Here is a 6,000-nt window from a genome sequence, read left to right on the forward strand (position 1 = left end):
GCTGATCTCTAGGGATGAGCCAATTTGTTAAGCAACCCTCATTGATTACAAATTGGTAATCCCCACTGATTAACCCTTTCCTTGTCCAGTAGCAACTAATTTACTTATAGTCATTAAGTGCAGACACTAAGTGCAAGAGTACTTAGGGGTACAAGGTGTAGAATGCAGATCTGGTGGGAGCAAGGCAGCTCTGTCTTTATTGCCTTCCATATGACTGGTAGTCGTAACTTGCATGTCTGAATGATGCCCAGGTTAAAGGATGGATAGGGAACAGGATGGGGGGCACCTACATAACTAACCTTCACCCACCCCTTATAAATACCTGTACAGGTATCTGACCCCTTATCCGGAAACCCATTATCCAGAAAGTTTCGAATTATGGAAAGGCCATCTCCCATAGACTCCATTTTAATCAAATAATTTACATTTTTAAAAATGGTTTCCTTTTTCTTTATAATAATAAAACAGTACCTTGTACTTGATCCTAAGATATAATTAATCCCAAAACAATCCTATTGGATTTAATTACTGTTTAAATTTTTTTTTAGTAGAAGGTAGAAGATCTAAATTATGGAAAGACCCCTTATCCAGAATACCCCAGGTCCCGAGCATTCTGGATAATGGGTCCCATACCTGTACCTAGTAACTGAGCCCTATCATGTTTACTTTGTCTTCCAAGATCTGGTGTCCTTTGTAGGAATACCTGTAGTTTTCCTGCTAGCGTTTAGGGATCACATGGCTTTTTAATTTTAGCAGAAAACATGTCAAATGCTTAAACCGGGGTTTTTAGGCTAATATCCCACGGAGAGATTAGTCGTTGCGATCTTTAAAAAGCGAGTTTCATTTGCTCGTTTTGCCCCTACATAGAGAAGAATATAAATCGCCAGTACCTAAACCGACGATACTACTTCAAATCGCTTATTGCTCCGAAACATTTTGAGACCCCTTTTCAAGCGTTGTCATTCCAAACTATTGGAAGTAAAACGGTTGGCGGGAATATGACACCTGGATTTGTGGAAAATAGAATCGCTCCGTTGTTGAAATCTCTAGTAATCGCTTGTTAGGAAAAGACAAGTGACTTGTTGCTGGAACTTGCATTTTAAAAATCGCAGCGACTATTCTCCCTGTGGGACATTAGCCTTAGAGTTAAGGGGATTTTCCTTTATTCGGATCACTAAAGGGAACCTTGTGTATCACTTTGCCTATTGAGTAAAATGGTTCATTGCATTCCAGAGCCGGCAATAGAACCTATGAGCATGTGGTTCTATTGCCAGCTGGAAAAACATTTTGGTACATTTGCCAGTGCTGGAACAAGGGCAACAGTGGTGAGGGGGGGGGGGGGGGTGCGACCAACAGGGAATCATAGCTGGGGGTCAGGGACAAAACTATGGGAAGAAGAAGGCACGTGCTTAGTGTGCAACAGCAGGGGGCGCTAAGCATGTACCTCTTCTGCCTGCCTACCATTGTTCCAGCCTGTCCTTAACTGTGGGGCAGTAGGCAGGCTGTACTGGTTGTGAGCACAAGAGGAGGGAGCAGTAGGTGATAAGTGTGAACAGGGAGGTGAGGCCAGGGAAGATGACGCTAAAGGGCTTGCATAGGGCACCCTTTCCCATTGGCCCAGACTAGGGTTCAAAATAGGCCCTGGTATTTCAAGTACACAGAGGCCCAAACAGCCCAATAAATAGTGACTGTCTATGGCATCTTACAGCAGCCCCTCTGGCATTTGAACAAATGCCAGTCTGGGCCTGGCTCACACTGCTGGGGGCCATGCAGGCAAGGGGAGCTAAGATTCTGATAAATGTGAAAAAAACTCAATCTGTACAATTAGGCATCTTTTAGGCAAATTATTATCCCCCTTTAGTAAAGCTGCTCTTAAAGCTAGCATCTGTAATAATACAACAGTACCTTGTACTTGATCTCAGCTATTAGAGGCAAAAGAATCCAATTGGGTTGGGTTTATTAAACGTTTAAATGATTTTTCAGTAGGCTTAAGGTACCAAGATCCAAATTACGGAGGATCCCTTATCCGGCAAACCCCTGGACCCGAGCATAGTGTCCCATACTTGTTTTTATATACAGTATATACTTGTTTCACAAGGTCACCAAACGTGTGCATATTTGCCCATCCAAAGACTGTAAGATAATGTGGTCCTATGTACCCCCATTAGAAAAGCACAATCTTAATGGACCAGTTTGGCATTTATGGGCAGGCCCCATACAAGGGCAAATAAACTGCCAACATGATCTGGAGGGGCTGAATCAGCAGCTTTTATCCGCCAGTGTATGGGCAGCTTCAGTGTCCTTTCAGGGGTTGATATGATGCGACCATCTGCAGTATGGAGCGAAACAGAGAAAGCAGCCAATGCATTCTGTAATGTCTCCACACGGAGCTGCTGTTGGGACAGTGCGCACAACAGCACCAAATAATGAAGAGCTCAGGGCTGATAATACACCGCACTGCTCAGGTGAAATCCAACTTTCTTGCCATCGTTACATAATGAGAGGAACAGGGAGAACTGAACAGTGCAGATAATACATACACATTGCTACTTAGGGGAATATTAGCAGGGACACTCTCTGCTCGACAAAATGCACCACATTACATTTCCCTTGGACCTAATAGAAATGTAGGCTCTGCAGTGCTTCTTATTTCTTATTATGAACCATATTCCAATAGTTTCCCCTGATGTGCACAGTAGAAGTATAGATTATATGCACAGAACCTTCTAGGCCCAAAGGTGTTTAAACCTGTGAATGGGAGCTGCCATATGACTTCTCTATGGATCCTTGTTGTATGGAAAATGTAGCAAATTAGGGAAAGAATATTCTAGTTTGTACAGTGTTACTAGATTATAAAAAAAGAAAATAAGAACACAGATACCAGAATACCCCGCTTTAATCAGTAACCCATATTGGGGCAATGATCTTAAGACATTACTTAATGTTATATTACTTTTCAGGCCCCTGGAAATGATGGCCCCCAGTGCAGTTGTACCCCAATATAGCAGTTTAGTGGGGGGGGGGGGTGATAGGAAACATAAAGGAACTAGGGATGAATAAGAACAACTACCCCTATCCCAAATGACACTACAAACACTGCTGCTCTGCCTACACATTAGCTTCTATATAATCTGGATGGTTAAAGTGCACACAGGGCCGCAGATACAGCATGTTCTTCTTTTATTTTTCTCTATATAAATTTTTGTATTTCAGTTACTTTTCTCTGCACTAAAGCCGGCACAGGGCTCCAAATCCTTTTAAGCAGAGCTGGCGCAGGCTGCATTAGGGCACAAATCGCATTACGCAGCACTTCCACTCACTACAATTGGTGTATAAATCATCTTGCACAGCACAGACATAAATTTCATTCTTAATATCAATTCCTCTGCGTCGACCCCATTCAGTGTGAGGGAAGTCTCGGACGCACTGTATCGCAGGCGTGCGGATCATCTGTATGGGAAGGCAGAGAATGGCAGTTAGCTGGTGCAGTGTTGGCGACTGTTCTTTAGGTTAGGGCTGTGTAACGAGATGTTAACCTTAATGCAGTGCTTGTCGGTGTGTGAAGTGATCAATCCCACAGTGCAGGGAGCAGTGATTATCTTACAATTAAGAGCAGGGCAGTGCAGCATGAATCACCTACTCATTAATGAAAGCCATCGTAGCCTGAGGCAGCCAATGAGTCGACTGCAGTCGAGGAGGCTCTGTGACTCACAATAGCTACGTTTTGACCCAGGTGATTGATCATACACAGGGTGTAGTTCCCCTTTATTCCTGTAAAGTGGCTATATATTAAATAGGTTACAATTATTTAATTTTTAAATTACTACCATCAACTGTATATGGCCCCCCAGTCACCCCACCATATCATCTTGCCCACTGCCATATGTCCTAGAATACAAACTACCACTATAGGTATACAACTCACCCCATTAACACTAATCTCTCATGTTCCCATTCACCCAAATACAAAAATTCTCTCTCCCACTGTACAAAACCTATACCCCCGTCCCAGTACCGTATACAACTCTTCAATTTCTCAATTCACACACAGTTCACTCTTTAGTTTCTTGAAATATTAGGATCCCATTCCCTCTTGTACTATCCAGATTCCCCTTCCTACTGTGAATAAACCTCCATGTCTCCAAATTTCCATTATCTCCAGTACCAACAGCCCTATCTCTCAGTATCAGGATCCAGCATCTTCCACATGAGATCTCCCCATCCTCCAGATTCCCCTTCTACATGCACAAGATCCCAATATTTCGATTTCACTTCTTCCAGTAGACACCCCCATATCCCAATATCCATATTTCCCTTTATCCAGTATATACATCCTACCATCCTGATTTCCTTTCTTTCATTACTGATAAACCCATCTCCCAAAATCCTTATGTCTTTTCTTTTAGTACATACACCCTGTCTCCCAATATCCAGACCCCCCTCCTGCTTCCAATACATAAACCATCTCCCAATATCCACAACCCCTTCCTCCAGTACAGACACCCACATTGCCCAATATCCACAGCCCTTTCTTTCAGTACATACACCCCTATATCCTAATATCCATATTTTCCTTGTCCCAGTACATACACCCCCAAAACTAGATTCCATTGCTTATAGTACAGACACCCAATTGCTCCCCTTCTTCCACACACCAATCTCCCAATATCCAGCTCCCCTTCTTCCAGCACATACACACATATACACCATCTCCCAGTATTTAGCAGGATTTCTCCCTGAAATCAGGCAGCCCAATCTCTGAGTACAGGGTTCCCCATTTTTGCCATACAGGGCACCCCAAGCTTTTTATATGTGCGTGTCTTCCAGAGCTGACACCCCAGCTTTCCAATACAGAGACACCCCTATGCAGATTCCAGTAAATACACCCACATGCCCCAGTATCTAGACACCAATTCCCTTAGAGAGAATGCACCCCAAACTGAATAGTTGGATCCCCATTCTTGCCATACAAGACATCCCAAGCATTTCATATACACATTCCCTTTTTTCCAGAGCTGACACTCCGGCCCCCCAGTACCAAGATCAGCCTTTTCCATTATACAGAAACCCCCTATCCAGATTTCCATTCTTCCAGTACTGAATAGCCCCCTCTCCCAATATCTAATGCCCCTCGCCCTAGTAAAAAGCCCCCCCATCTCCCAGTATGAGGGCTCCACACTTTCCAGTACAAACACAGCTCAATAGCCCAGTATCCACACTCCTTTGTACCTGAGAAGCCCCCAGGCCTCCCCCAGACACAGAATATGCGCCCTCAGTACACTCACTCCCCTGAAACCATATGTCCCACTGCCAGGTACAGAGCTCTCTATCTGTAGTACAGGGACACCCCCCTCACACACACTCCCTCAGTGCCCCTACACACACACACTCCCTCAGTGCCCCTACACACACACACTCCCTCAGTGCCCCTACACACACACACTCCCTCAGTGCCCCTACACACACACACTCCCTCAGTGCCCCTACACACACACACTCCCTCAGTGCCCCTACACACACACACACTCCCTCAGTGCCCCTACACACACACACACTCCCTCAGTGCCCCTACACACACACACACTCCCTCAGTGCCCCTACACACACACACACTCCCTCAGTGCCCCTACACACACACACACTCCCTCAGTGCCCCTACACACACTCCCTTAGTGCCCCTACACACACACACTCCCTCAGTGCCCCTACACACACACACTCCCTCAGTGCCCACACACACTCCCTTAGTGCCCCTACACACACACACACTCCCTCAGTGCCCCTACACACACACTCCCTCAGTGCCCACACACACTCCCTTAGTGCCCCTACACACACACACTCCCTCAGTGCCCCTACACACACACACTCCCTTAGTGCCCCTACACACACACACTCCCTCAGTGCCCACACACACTCCCTTAGTGCCCCTACACACACACACTCCCTCAGTGCCCCTACACACACACACTCCCTCAGTGCCCCTACACACACACTCCC

The sequence above is a fragment of the Xenopus tropicalis genome, chromosome 7, assembly GCF_000004195.4.
Source record: "Xenopus tropicalis strain Nigerian chromosome 7, UCB_Xtro_10.0, whole genome shotgun sequence".
Taxonomy (NCBI): domain Eukaryota; kingdom Metazoa; phylum Chordata; class Amphibia; order Anura; family Pipidae; genus Xenopus; species Xenopus tropicalis.